The following is a 15,860-nucleotide window of genomic DNA, read 5'->3' on the forward strand; positions in this document are numbered from 1 at the left end:
TAGACTGGAATCAAGAGACTGCATTGGGGGAGGGGGGATTTCTAGAGTTTTTTGAGAGACAACTTAGGCAGTAAGTAACAGAGGGTACACAAGGATCGAGAGTATTGGATTTGATCATCTCATCAAATGTTATAAAGGTGTCGAATCTTCTACCAGTTGTTGAGAATGACCATGAGGTGATTGCTTGCAGGGTGACCAGACATTTGAGGACTTCTGTTAGAAATTGATATATGTGGAATTATATGGTTGGTAATTATGAAAAGTTCAGGTAATAGTTTGTGGTAATAACTTGGAAAGAGGAACTGGAAGGAAAGGATATCAGTGCTGCTTGGGTTATTCAAGAACTTTTTGGTGGAAGCAATATCAGAATGTATTCCAAAGGTCAAGAGTTTAAACAGAGCAAGTGTGAAATGGATGAATCAAGAGATAAGATATGCAATCTGAAAGAAGAAGGTATTACGAAGAAGCAAAAAATGAACACCAAGAGCAGGCAAGGAAGGTGAGTCACTTGATAAGGGTAGCAAAAGTGCAGTATGAGCAGCAGTAGTTAATGTGGTAAAAAAAAAAAAAAAAAAATCCTAAAGAATTTTTTTGATTTGTGGCCAATAGAAGAAAGAATGATTATGGAAGGATGGCATTGATTGCTGAAAATGGGAGAATGACAATCACTGCATAGTATATAGTTGAGGCATTTAATGAGCAATTTATAAAGGTATTTCATCCTTGTGACTGTGATATCATGCAGAACTTGAATGCATTGGGAAAGGTGGAGGAAGTTAGTAAGTGAGCAGGAGATATATGAGGAATTGAATAAACTAGATGTTAATAAAGCTATAGGACTTGATATTTCACCATGTTTTGAGGGGAATGTTCCAGGGAGTTAACATCTTTTACATATTTTTACATCTTTTAGATTTTAACATGAGTTTTGCACTATGGCAAAATTGTTCTGATTCATAAGGGAGGTTATAAGACTAAGGCTTTGAAATTATAGGCCAGTCTGTGTGTGTGTGTCTGGAGTTGTGATTAAAGTGCTAGAGAGGTTAGTTAGCATTGCCCTTATCCAATGCATTTGTCACATTATAAGGAAGCAGACTGTTAAAACAGAATCTTCCTTTAACAAACCCTTGATGGCCAGCATGGGTTTGTTTCCAGTTAATGTGTGGTTCATCCCTTACTCATTGCTCTTTTTACCAGCCAGCATTATCAGCCACCCAATTGAGGTTAGATATCTTAATTTTCTATCCTCTTCAGTATTGGTTTCATTGGCACTCTGAGGTCTGATTTCCTCTGTTCATCCAGCTTCACTTATATATTGGAAAGTTACAAATATATTTAATTCGATATACACCTAGATCTATCAATCATGGCTAAACATTAAATAATGTTCAGATCACTTTGTTCAATATGTGTCTTTACTCAGATATCTATATATTTATAAATAATTTACATGTAAATTATTTTTAATTGCTTTTGCTGTGTTTTTTTTCCGTTGCCAACTTTTTAATAACCTCCAGAACATTTTATCCTCTATATTTCCCTAAAGTCATTGACTTCTGTTCAATGTGTTTTACACATACCTTTGCTAATTCTTTTCACATTCTCAGAAGATATGTTGATTTACTAGCCAGAAAACTTTCTGTGTAATATATATCTTTCTTTCTCACGAAGACAGTTGTATTTTTTTATTTTTGCAGACAACTTCACTCTTTGTTTGCTTGATAGAATCTCTCATTATGTTCTTCATTGAGTCTCTAAAATTTGGTTCTTGTTCTCATATTTCACTTTCTTCAGTAATAATTGTTGTTGGAGCCATTTATATATGCTGTCATTATCTAATTCCCAACATGCTCCCTTGGAGAGGAGATGCACAAAATATTATAGTGCATGAAAAGGTTACCAACTCAACTTCCTCTGGACATTTTTCCTCCAAATTAATCTGTTATCTCTTAGAAGTCTAGTATCACGAGATCTTATATTTTCTTCTTCTAAGGCACTTCTTATTGTATCAGTCCACCTACATCTTGATCTTCCTCGATCCTTTTCCTATCATTCTGCAACAAACGTTTGTTTTTTTAACCTTTCCTCTCCCATTCTGTTTAGGTGACCATACTGCCTTAGATTACCTCTGCTCACACATTCTTGAATGCTAACAATATCGAGCTCCTTCCTAATATCTTTATTTTTAATATAATTCTGCTCTTGATGTCATCTGTTCATTACTCTAATCTTTCTCATTACTCTCATATCTTTGGTCTCCAAATCTTTAATCAAGGATTTTATTTCCAACCCATCTCTCAGATCCTGAAGATAAAATTGTTTTGTATACAGCTAGTTTTGTGTATTTGCTAATTTCTCTCTTATTTCATATAAATTTATTATTCAGCTGAGTCCTTACCGTATTAGATTGCTTATTCTGTTATCTGTTTGCATATTTGATTTATTATCTTCATTAAAAATTTTGCCTAATTAAGATATGTTTTAGTTGTTTGATAGGTTTACTATTCAGGATGCAGTTGATGTTTTCAGCATTCTTGCTTATTTTCATAGTCATCTTTTTCTTGTTGATTTTCATACAAAATTTATTACAGCAGCTGTTCAGTTTGGTTAGGGAGTCCTGCAGACTTGTACTGGGTTTATTTAAGAGTATAACATCTGGATAAAGTAAATAGCTCAGTTGAGTATCTCCAATTTTGATATCAGACCCCTAATGCTGCTCTCCTTCATAGCGTGACCATAATTATGATGATTAACAATGGAAATAATGTCTTGTCTTGTCAGATGTCATCTACTTCCAGCAAGTTGACTACCATGAGTTTCCACCATGTACGTTTTGTACTTCTCTTTTACATTCTTCATAGGACAAAAAGTTTCAGTCCTTAATATTTCCCACGAAATTCCCTGTTCTTTGTCTTCCTCTTCTTCTTCTTTTTTCTGGTATCATTCCTTCTAGAAGTTTTTTTTTTTTTTTTGTAGGATTCATGCCTTAGTATGTGACCAAAGTAGGTGGTTTTCCTTTTCTTAATGGTTTTCAACAGAGTCCTGTCTTCTCCAATCATCTCTAATATTTCTAAATTTGTTTGTTTGGCAGTCCATGGGACTAAGAATTCTTCTGAGGATCCACATCTCAAAGGCTTATTTTTTAAAAGTTATTTTCACAATATTTTGATATTGTCCAGGTTTCTGCTCCATATAGCAGTGTCAACCATACATAGCATTTGGACAGCCTAATTCTTGTTTTTGTGTGAATTTCCTTTGAGGTCAGAATGTTTTTCATGCTAATGAAGGTTGATCTAGCAATTTCTATTCTTCTTAATATTTCCTTATCACACTTTCCATTCTCTGTAATTAGTTGACCCAAATATATATATATATATATATATATATATATCTACTTGATCTAAAGTATTTCCTCCTATCATAATATTTATATTGGGTATTTTCCTTTTTCTCTTGTTACCAGCATGGTTTTGGTTTTCTTGAAGTTGAAATTAAGTCCATATTTTTCACTTAGTTTCAGCATCTCTTCTAGTAGGTTTTGAAGATCTTTTTTTTTATTTTCAGCTAACAGTACTGTATTGTCTGCATAGCTTAAGTTGTTTATATTCCTGCCTCCTATGCTGACTCCCTTAAATTCTTCTAATTGTTGGAAGATATTTTCAGTATAGAGGTTAAATAATATAGGAGAAAGAACACAGCCTTGTCTGACACCCTTATTTACTGGGAATTCCTCTGAGGTTTCTCCTGATATTTTTATTGAGTCAGTTTGCTCCCAATATAGATTTATCAGTAATCTGGTATCTTTACCATCTACTCCTAATTTTCTGATGCATTTGATTAGTTGTTCATGTTGTATATTGTCAAAGGCCTTTGTGTAGTCAATAAAACATAAGTAGACTTCTTTCTGCTTCTCCGGATATCTTTCTATAATTGTTCTAATGTTGAAGAGTCCTTCTCTAGTTCCTTTATTTCCTGAAAACCAGATTGTGTTTCATTAATTCCCAATTTGATTTTATGTTTATTTCTTTCTAGGATGATATATAACATAACTTTTGCTATCTGACTGATAACACTGATTGTTATGTACTTTTCACATTTGATTGTCCTCGATTTTTTAGATATTGGTAGGAATGTCGAGTGCTTAAAATCTTTTGGCAGGTGTCCAGTTTCATATATTTTGTTACATATGTCAGTCAGTGATCTTATAGCCTTATCATCTAAAGCCTTTAGATATTCTGTCATAATTCCATCCATTGCATTGGCTTATCTATTCTACCACGATTGTAGAGTTCCTTTGAATACCCTACCCACCTATCCCTTATTTTGTCTTTCTCCATTAGGATGTTTCCATTGGTATCTTCAATGCAGCAAGAGCCTATTCTTTTGCAAGATTTGCTAGTTAGCTCCCTAACTTTTTCATTAAGTTCTCTGGTTTTGTGCTTTTTGTCCAAAAGTTCAGTTTCCTTGCAATTGTTGTTGAGCCATAGTTCTTTTGCAATCCTACATTCTTTCCTGATCTCCTTGTTTAAGTTCTTGTTTCAGGATGATTTTTGTGTTTCTTTCTTTCCTCCATCATATTCAGTATCTTGTCATTCATCTAGGGTTTACTCATCTTCTTTTCAAATTTGAGAATTGTTTGTTTTACTGCCTTTTTTATGCCCTCTTTAAATTTTTGCTATCCATCCTCAATCTCATCTTTAGGGTAAGGATACTTGGTGGAATCAGGAACGTTAACAAAATTGGATTGTGCCAGTTCCTTTAAAAATTTATATTGTACTAGGGGGCACAGCCCCCCTCCTGACCGCCTACGGCACCCAAATCCCCCGAGTTCCGGACCGGTAGGCCGGTTCTCCTTGAATTATGATGACTAGAAATTTGAAGACTCACAAGGGGGGGGGGGGGTTTGCCCCTCCTGATGCCCAACCCACTGAGTTCCGGACTAGTAGGCCGGTTCTCCTTGAATTCTCATGGGCCGGTGGGTTCCCTCCCCCGGTGCCATAGGCACCAGGGGAGGGAACCCACTTGCCCATGAACCCCCCCCCCCACCGAGTTCCGGACTGGTAGGCCGGTTCTCCTTGAGTTCTGATGACTTGAATTTCGAAAACTCAAAAGGGTTCCCCCCCCGGCGCCTATGGTCCCAAACCCCCGAGTTCTGGACTGGTAGGCTGGTTTTCTTTGAATTCTGATGACTCGAATTTTGAAGACTCGAAAGGGGGTTCTGCCCCACCCCCCCGGCAGCTGTGCTGTCCAACCTCCCCCCCCCCCCCCGAGTTGCGGACTGGTAGGCCAGTTCTCCTTGAATTCTGATGGCTCGAATTTTGAAGACTCGACATTCAGGGGTAGCCCCTGAGTTTCGAAACGTTTCAAATAACTTGAAAAACGTTACAAAAAAAGCTTATCATTTTATATTATAGGGTAGATTTCTTGATATTTAAGGGAGCCAAGATCATTTTTTTTTCTATGTTTATAGGTTTCATTGTTTTCTTTAATTTTATTGCTGCTGTAATGACCACAGGGTTGTGGTCTGATCCAATATCAGCCCCTGTGGAATCTTTTTTTAATCATTATATAGTCAGTCTGGTTCCTACAGCTGTATCCAGACTTTTCCATGTGTAAAGTCTTGTTATTACCAGATTAGTTTCTTCACAGAACTGTATTAATCCTTCTCCTCTTGGATTTCTATGTCCCAGCCCCTGGTTTCCTATGCAGGAAGAGATCTTTTCTGAGCCTACTTTAGCGTTTAGATCTCCCATAACGATAGTTATGTCATCTGATTTAGCGTTAAGTGCATTTTGAATGCCTTCATAGAAACATTCTACATCTTCATCTGGTTAATCAGAAGTAGATGCATATATTTGGACAATAAAAATATTAAAAGGTTGAGCTGCAATTTTTAATGCAATTATCCTGTCACTTATGGGCCAAAATCCAAGTAAGGGTTGCACAGTCTTATTTATTAGTACAAATGATACTCCATTCCTATGACTGTCTCCACATGAGTATATAATTGAATGGCTCTTTCTGTTTATTTTTCCACTATTAGTTCATTTGACTTCACCTGATACCAGCAATGTCAATTTTCATTGCTTCAAGTTCTTGTATAAGGTTATCTAACTTCCCAGCTTCATAAAAGGTCCTTACATTCCAAGTTGCAAGCCTTAAGAGAAGAGTCTTGGTTTTCAGACACGAAGTATCAGGAGACCTACCTGGAGGGTTAAAGGTATCCTTGTCATATGCTATTTTCATAGTATCTGTCTTACATTCCCCAGTTTCTTTCTCTTCTTCCCTGTAATGTTTCCAAGAGACAAAAGTTGCAGAGGGTCCAACCTTGTCTCTTTTACTTAAATCCGACATTGTTCTCCGTTTCATGGTTTACTACGGAAGATTACATGGTGAGGTTCCTGTCTCTTCCACGGTGACTGGCCACATCTCTGTTTTGTCTCGGAATGTGCCCAGACTATGTCACATAGTTTGCTGTCATGCCTTCATTACCATTGTCAGATTAAATTTTGGTCATCTGTCATCTGCTAACTCTTCCATTCCAATCTTCAAGTGCAACGAGGAGGAGATACCTCCTTCACTACAGCATAAAATGCAGATACCCTCACTTAGTTTTGCATGCCAGTCGAGGCACGGTCCCAGGGTGTAGCTGCTGGTGCACTCTACCAACTACTTGGAGCCACAAGTGAGAGTTGCATAAGCGGTGGAGACCAATTCCACCCAGCCACCAAATATTTTGATGCAACTGCTGAGCAGGCAGAGGTGCTACCCCTACTACCAATATCTTACACCATGGAAATAATGTACGCATTTGTTTCACAGCTGATTTAGGCATCAAACTATCTCTCTGTATCTCTTTTAATTCTGACTGCTGATTTACAGCTGAAATACAGGCTATGTATTGCTATTGCTTGATATAATGTTCCATTTACAACATATAATTTAAACAGATTTTCTCTTGACACGTTGTCATATGCCATTTACATATCTGCAAAACGTAAATACACATCCTTGTTATATTCTCATGATTACTCAATTATTTGTGTTAAAGTAAAAATCAGATAATGACAACCTTAACCCAGCTTGTTCTTTTCAGGTTTCCCTTCCACAATTTTTCTTAGCCTCTTCTTGTTAATTTTTATACAAAATTTATTACAGCAGCTGATTAATCGTACCTGGAATTCTAAGGAAATTTTTCTGAAATTTTAAAATTCAGTTTATTTCATTTTTTATAGATAGGTATTATGAGTTCTCTACTCTTTAGTCATCTGGTATTCAACTTCTTGAAAATCACTTCGATTATTATTATTATTACATGCCACCTCCAGGGAGTCCAAAGACTCATTGAGGGAGGGCACCTACCTCGCAACTCTCTGTCTCTACCGCTAACTCAATCCACTAACTACAACTACTTTCATCATCTATATCAATGCCATCTACTGCCCACCACCACCAGTATTTTCACAGACAATCACAAACATCCATGCCTACGTGGGATTTGAACCCGCAGCCTCTTGGCTGGAGAGTGGATACACTAACCACTCGGCCAACCAGGCCAGATTATGTAGTGCAGCAACTGTAAAATTAACTCAACATAGCATTTCTGGTTGAATATCATATACTCAAGCTGCATTTCTACATTTGAAGTTTTTGATGGCTATTTCTACCTCAAGTATTGATATGTACCCATTATTGCATACCTTTTGGATATTTCCTACCATTTTTCTATCAATTTTGTTTTATTTAGCAGTCTTTCAAAGTAATTACTCCAGGCATTGAGAATATCTTTATCTTCATAGTGAAGAATTTATGCTGACAAAAACACAAGTGTTGGAATAATTACTTATGAATAAGAAAATAACATTTGATGTTTTGACCTCTGTATTGAGCTCATCATCAGGAAAACACTAGCTACATGACACTATACAAAAGTTAGATAAATCTAAATGCTTTGTTAATCATTTACCCTAGCCTGACCTCTGGTGAAAATAAAAAAATAATAATAAATAAAAAAATATATACAAAATATAAATTAACAAAATAAAATAAATGTCATTGCAGATATGTCCACTATACATGTCTGCAAGGAGATGTGCTTTGCATTATGGGATATTAAGGCAAGTGATGAGAAGTTATACCACCTTTGCCACGAGTTACCCCAGTCCTGAAAATACTTCAGGTGCAAACTTTGTTTGCTTACACTTGGATAAAGGATTAAACCAAATATATAATTGGTAAAATAAAATACATTTTATATACACATCAGTGTAATAATATACAAATGATTGGGGAAAAAATCAAATTAGTGAGTGTTAATTTCTTAATTATAAGTATAGGTAATTACTCCAACAGGTGTGCTTTTGTCTTTATAAATTCTTCACTATGAATGCTGACCACCATGCAACCTTAAAAGAAAGGAGGATCTATATCTTCAGTTTTCATGTTGCCATTATCATTTTTAATTCGTTTTACAGTATCTTTCCCTCATTACTGACTCCAGAAATATTTTCTCACCACCCTCATACTTCTGTATTCTTACCAAAGTTTCGCATGATTTCTATGTTAGTACTTTTGCACGTTGCTTTCCTTTTTTTTACATTGTTCTTTGTATTCTTTCAGGACACATGCTAGCCAACTTTCAAGAAACTTTCAATATGCTTTCTTCTTTTACCTCTTTAACACTGTCATGGAGTTCTGATTTTTTTTTTTTTTTTTTTTTTTTTCTGATTTTTTTTTTTTGCAGATAACTTCACATATGCATCTCTATTTGAATCAGTCAATGTTTTCTTTAGTGCCTGCCACTAAGGTTTGGTCCTTGTTTTCAAACTCTTTCATTTTTTTCTTGAATAATATTTGTATATTTCAGTCTGCAGTTCACCTATGGAAGCTACTCCACTTTGATTCTTTTTAAAATTTTCTTACACACTTTTTCTCTTCAATATGATATTCAGTTTTATCCTGCACAAAAGTGAATGGTGATAACTTATGATTGTTGCTAGTGATATTATAATATCACTAACAACAATAACATAGTCAGTGAGATTGTTAACTTTTTTGGGTGATGGACTGAGTCCTTGACACTTCATCCCTTTATCTGAGTTCTTGTTTGTTGGTGGGTATTTTTAAGTTGTGGTTGGAAGGATCTGGCTATGATGATTGTGTCATTGGCATAGAGGGTGGTGATGGATGGGGACAACTTGAGGAGATCTGCCATGTATATGGAGAAGAGTAAGGGAGCCTTGGGGGGACTCCAGCTATGATTTTTCTTTCAGTGAATGTAATTCCATTTAATAATATCCTACTTGGTGTAGCTTGAAAATTAATCCATAATGCCAGATTCTGTCGAATTCCTGAGCTATGTCCAAGAAGATTGTGCCAGAGTGCTGGTGCCATTCACATCCTTTGGTAATGTATTCTGTGACTTTGTAGATTTGTTGATGTGGAGCGTGTTTTCTAAAGCCAAATTGTTCATCTGGTATGACATGGTTGTTTTCTACTGCCTCTTGAATCTGTGCCAGTGTAGTGCATTCAGCTATCTTGCCTACACATGATAGTTCTTATTTCTTATCTTATTTCCATTTGAATTTGTGCTCATCTTTATGTTAAAAAATGGTGTAATGACTAGGCTATGTCCTGAACGGAAGTCCATCACTTCTATATATCTGGCATTAATTTCCTATTAGCTCCCATCTCTAATGGCATGAAAAATTCCATGTCTTCCTTGATATAAGCTCCTGCAGGACTAGAGGCAAAAAATGTCTGACTGTCCAATTCACCATTTTGTCCACATCACTTTACCTGATACTGATACTCAGATTTAGTGTTGAATGCTACCACTCCTTCTTTTTTCTGATTATTTTTGCTGGATATCTTGTGTTTGTTATTTAGATGAATCTCATCTGTTTTCATCTTTATTTCAGTAATACCAGTTCAGCCTCTTATGTCTCCAATTCTTCTTTGAGTTCCACTTATTTTCCATTAATGCTTCTTATGTTAATAGTGACATTTTTGAATTCTGCTGCTGCCGATGGGTATCTGGAGATTGTTTCAGTGGCTTGCTTTTCACTGTTTTTCCCTGAAGAAATCAGCAGGAGCTTTGTTTAAATTGCCAATGCTCCATTTGACATAGGATTCCATCATATCGTAACATCATTTGTTTTTATGTTTAAGCCAATAAGAATACAGTTTGGTCAGCTAAATCTGAAATTGTCACCAGTCCAGTATTTTTTATCTGGATACTTGCTAGTGAGGTGCTGGTTGGTTAGTTAATTGGATTTACAACTTAAGCAATTAAGGCTATGGCCGGTATACTCTGTCTGTAAACTCCATGTGTTCTTCTAGCTAGTTTCTGTTTTGCAGGATTAAAAATCTGTGTTTCTGGCAGGAAAAATCCTGCCATCTCCATATGAAACCAACTAATGAAGTGCACCACTAGAATTCTTTGTGAGGATTGGAATTAGGTCAGAAGTCATTTCTCCACATTCCTTAAAAGGCAATGTAGAGGGCTTCTAGTTATCTAGCTTACCTTTAAGTGTATATGCTGTGTGTTTCAAATATATATCTGAAATATTGGAATGGATTGTCAGAATTAGTTGTGAATTCCCTGACACTGAATGACTTTTAGGAGAGGTATGATAGGTTTTATGTCTATAATAGTTAGTTTGGGTCTCCCATTAGGACTCTCCAGACTCCATGGAGATACTTTATAATAATAACTGAAATATAAAAGAGATTTTTTAAAAAATAACATTTGCTATTTTGAAAACTTTTTTGCATATTTTCCTTTTCACTATGATATTCTTTTTCTTGCTCTGAACTAGATGGTGATCCTATTTTCCATCCCTGTGACCAGTCTGAGGATATTAGTACCAAAAATATCATGTATATGATTTTTCTTGTGTGTTCTCTTAATGTGAATTTATGCACATTACTGATACAGTGGTGGAACATTGCATCAGTAATGTATTGTTATAGTGCTAGAACACTATCAGTAATGGTTTTACCAACTGTATCAGTTGGTAAAATCATTTATTGTGTTTTTGTAATTCTGGTAACTTCTTTTTTTTTATATTTTATTTTTTTTATACTTTGTACATTGCCTACTTTATTCTCTTGGGGTTGTTCCGGTAACTGGCCATTCACTATTTACTGTGTTCCCTGATGAAAATAGAAGTTTGTATGTTTTAACCAGATGATCCAGTCATCATGATCGTCACTGTTTTTACCATTATAGATAGGTCTTGGTTTCACCTAATACAGAATGCAATTTTATCAGCTGGGTCCCTATTGCCAGTCCTTCCATTAGATTCTAAATGTGATGAACTCTTAGGTTCTTCACATTCCCTTATGTAGAAGTTTCCTTCAGCTATCTAATTTTGCCTATAATTCAGGGGGAAACCAATAATTGAGTATGATGTTACAGCAATCTACCATTTATCCAACCTTCAAAACAATGACCCTTCAGTTAACTGACCCTTGCCTGTCAGCTGACTTCTGGCAGAGCACCATATAATTTTAATTTACTTATCAGAACTTGCTGTTCTGATAATTGAAAGGTCAATAAATGACAGATTACTGTATTATGTTTTAAATAAAGTTAACTGTCAATTTTTGTGGTTTAACATTTTGTGTGTTTTACACCTGCAATACATTGTAGCATCAATTTATTTTTACAGTTTTGTGCTTATTTATGTAAATGTTTCCAGACTGATCATGTTTCTTATAATTAGAAGAAATCAATTTCATAATTACTTTGATAACTGAATATACCTGAATGTTTACTGTAAAAATATTTATTTTTCAGAGTTGAAATTTCTAGATAGTTCAGATCTGAGAAGTTTATAAAAAATTTCTATTAAGAACATGGATGACAAGTCACTGATAATCATGTCATAGGATCACTGTGTAAACATTTTTGATGGTATGGTGAAATACTGATTCCATCATTGGTTGATGGTGGCTTCAACTTTTTCAGTGTGCATTTTCAAGGTATGCAGATATAGTACTCAGTATTAGTGAGTTTTAAAAATAATAGATTCAGATTAGAAAGTAAAAATAATGTGATTGTTTTGCTACATCAATGTCCATGTACATCCTAATTGTGTTTATTGACCTAAAGAAATCTGCACTTTTTTTTTTTTTTAACAATAGCAGGTTTCTTGAATGTATAATTTAATAATTTCAGGTTAAAGAAATTATTTCATAACTTTATCCACATTAGTTGGTTACCAAGAGAAGACCTGACAACTACAGTATATTTGGAAGGAGAGGCTGATTAAGAAATGGTACAGAGAGTTGGGAGAAGAATGAAGATTATTTAATATTCTGGTTAGTAGATGGACAGTTCGTGTTAGATTGCTACTAACAGCTAATGCATCAGCATCTCTTTGACTCTGATCTGTGAAGTTAGGGAAGAGAAACCAGTATGTGTATGGACATTGAAGTCTCATAGGAAAATGAACTTGCTGTTTGGATAATTAGACTGTAGAAAATTGACCTTTCTCCTAATATTGTTAATAAACTATAATGATAATTTATTAACAATATTATTTGAAACATTGGTAATTTGCATTTGGATAAAAAAATATATTGCAGAGTAGATATACAGAGTGATTATAATTAAAGTTCACATTTCGAAAGGAGGCTGTAACTGGATAACTACTCAGTGGGACAATTTAATATTTAACATGATGATGTGTGTGTGTGTTGCAGTGGACTTTTATTTTGCACAAAAACCAATGTTAGTTTTAAAAGTTGCCACTAGGTGATATGGTGCTGTAGTATTGTAAAATCTCGATGTAGCTTAAAAATACCAAAGCACTTTACATCGATTTTTTACAGAGGTCAAGTCTCATGTGAACTGTTACAAAAATAATCTTGTTTGTATGTATTTTATTAAATTGTCCCACTGAGTAGTTATCCAGTTACAGCCTCCTTTCGAAATGTGAACTTTAATTATAATCACTCTGTATATCTACTCTGCAATATATTTTTTTATCCAAATGCAAATTACCAATGTTTCAAATAATATTGTTAATAAACTATCATTATAGTTTATTAACAAAAGTTGTTTACTAGTTTTGTATATAAGAGTTGCTTACTGCGCTAACACCTTTAAAGATAGTATCTAAGAGTGCCGCTAGGTTTAGAGAAGTTTCTGCGGCTCCAAAAGAACAAACAAAGTATCAAAGAGGTCTGCTAGGTTTAGAGAAGTTTCCGTGGCCCCGAAAGGAGAAGCAAAGTATCAAAATTATTAGTGACAAGTTTCCGCGCTCGGCAAAATACAATCAAAAGATTGCACGGAGGAGAACAAAGAGTGGGTTAAACTTAAAAGAAGATAAGAGTCATGCCAAATTCTTTGGGGTTTACTACCCTTAGTGCAAGGTCGTGAGATCGCAAAATAAAAGGGACTGAGCCAAGCATAAGGGGCTTCCTGGTTCCAGTCGCCGCCAAAGAGGAGATTCCAGGCCAGAGAGAGAGAGAGAGGACTTCTAGGCCAGAGAGAGGGATCCCGGTTGAGAGTTGGCATCAGTTTCAGTTTCTTGGAGGCAGCAGTCATCCAGGCATTTTCGGCGAACCAAAGCAGAGGAGAAAAGGCAATGTAAATTACCCGAGGCAGCTTCGCTCAGAAATTTTTTCTTTTCACCATAGGAGAACAACCTTTTGCCGGAGCTCAATGAGTACCGCGGTCCACAGCCTGCTATTTTCCCGATGAGATATTGCTGAAGTCAGACATTCCTGAGGAAGCTCAAGATCTGAGATGAAGGAATTGCCTTAGAACTTTTTGTGCAAGACTTTTGACTGAATGTGCGATACAGAGCCTTTGTAAGTTCCATACTTTGTACAATTCCTCTGATAGTGTGTTATAGAAAGAACTTTTAAGAATTTGGTTAATAGCAGTAAGAAGTGTCATTAAGAGAATCGATTGGCATGTTGGAAGTTGATATAAAAATTGTAAAGATAACTTAACAGAGAATTAGCTAACCTCTTTGCAAGTAAACTAGAAGTTTAAGTTGAATTTGGAGAGTAAATAAGCGGAGAGTAAAGAAGATTGTGAGTTAAAGAAGTTAATTAGTGTTAAAGTAAAAAGGTTTTAATTTATGCCAAAGATTTTATAAATGAATAGAGAAAGCAATCTCCCTATTGTTAATTCATGTATAATTTGTAGATAAATGTGTTTTAATTATTTGTTAAAAGAGTGCTGCCTGATCTTTTATTTTACAACTGCACTGTTCTTAAATAAATCTGACTTGTGAGCGGGAAATAATTTAAGGCAATAAAAATGCAATTCAGGTTACTTACGAACCACGACTGTTAAAGTAAATATTGATAAAAGAAACTTCGCTCGTGAGAGAGAGGGAAATCTATCGGAAGTTTTATTTAGTCTTATGCCAGTTAAATGATATATTGGTGGTGCAGTCTGACAAATAAATTTCCAGTATTCATAGACATTCGACTAGTAAATAGGAAGGTGGATAATCACAGTACGCAGTAGAGTAAATGAGAAAGGAGAAGAGAGAAAAAGCACTTTAGAGTAAAGCTATAAAGAATTAGGAATAGAATAAAGATAGGAATAGAGTAATGATAAAGAGATATTACATATATAGGCAGAAAAAAAAAATATATGTTTACAATGACACAGGAAGCAGAAGATATTACAGTATCATTGTGGGTAATTCAAAACATCACAAACATAGGGCACACATAGGGCATTATATGGTTACACAATAACATGTTTTATATGCTGTCCTCTGTTGTCGACAACGTACTAAAATCGCATGTTCAACGACAGAACATAGTTTCATTCAAAATGTGGATATGGCATGTGATGCTGGTCTTCAGGTCCACTAAATTGGCTATGTGTCCCCAATAGACAATCTGTCTATCATGGACCGATGATTCTGTCCTCATTAAAATGTGTCTGCTGCTTGACAAGGGTGGTGATATGAGGACGGGCACCATCGTGCATAAAAACTGTTGAATCCAGGCATTGATGCTGTGGAAGTGTTGGAATCACCTGATTGGCTAAGAGAGAGAGAGAGAGAGAGAGAGAGATGCATGTTATTGGCCATTAACAGTGCGAGACCAGCAGGACTGAGCTCCTTGAAAAAGACAGGTCTGATAATGAATTCTGCTGTAAAACCACATGAAATGGTGACCTTCAGGGATAAAGTGGAATCTTTCGCACGATGTGTGGATTTGCACTTTCCCAAATTCTGCAGTTGTGCATATTCACAGCACTGCCCAGATGGAAGTGAGCTTTGTCAGTCCAGAAAATGTTCCATGACCAGTCATTGTCCAGTTCAGTCTGAGAGCAAGAAACTGCAGGGCAAATGTTTCTTATACACCCTGGTGTCAGGATTAAGCAATTGCTGAACATGGGAAATCTTGTAAGGATAATAGCACAGAATTTGCTTTATGACTTTGTGAACCGTGCTTACAGGTTTGTCTAAAGACTGTGCAATTCACTGCTTCTTTCTGTGACATTTTCCCATCCATTCTTCCCTTAATGCTATGGCTCCTTTCTCCACTGTCTGCTGTTCGATGGGCTTCCGTCCTCTGCCAGGTTTGACATCTAAGGAACTGCTCTCTTGAAATTTTTGAATCATTTTGTGTAAACCATACGTAGTCATAGGACCCATTTTTAATCTCTTTAATGTACTGAACTTTTGTAATGCTGTCAAGGTAGAGATAGTAAAATAACTTCATGGAAAGTTGTTGATACTCTTTGCGATCCTTCAATAATGGTGACATTGTGCTTTAAAACATTGTCTGCTCACAGGCAATGAACTGACACATTCCGCAGCTATCTACTTTTATAGAAGTTTCTTTCGAAGCATATGTCATTGGGGACTTTTGTC

The 15,860-nt window shown here is 35.7% G+C and overlaps 1 protein-coding gene across 1 annotated transcript in view; it reads left to right on the forward strand.

Annotated features, from left to right (window-relative positions):
• Nucleotides 1-15,860, forward strand: part of Rbsn-5 (Rabenosyn-5) — a 201,752-nt gene that overhangs the window by 12,130 nt on the left and 173,762 nt on the right. The window contains exon 2 of the mRNA XM_090410078.1: nucleotides 11,804-11,988. The gene's annotated coding sequence lies outside the window, so the exon portion shown is untranslated. The remainder of the gene's footprint in view (nucleotides 1-11,803; nucleotides 11,989-15,860) is intronic.

The sequence above is a fragment of the Typopeltis vanoorti genome, chromosome 20, assembly GCF_054136105.1.
Source record: "Typopeltis vanoorti isolate ZY-2024b chromosome 20, IOZ_Tvanoo_1.0, whole genome shotgun sequence".
Lineage (NCBI taxonomy): Eukaryota > Metazoa > Arthropoda > Arachnida > Uropygi > Thelyphonidae > Typopeltis > Typopeltis vanoorti.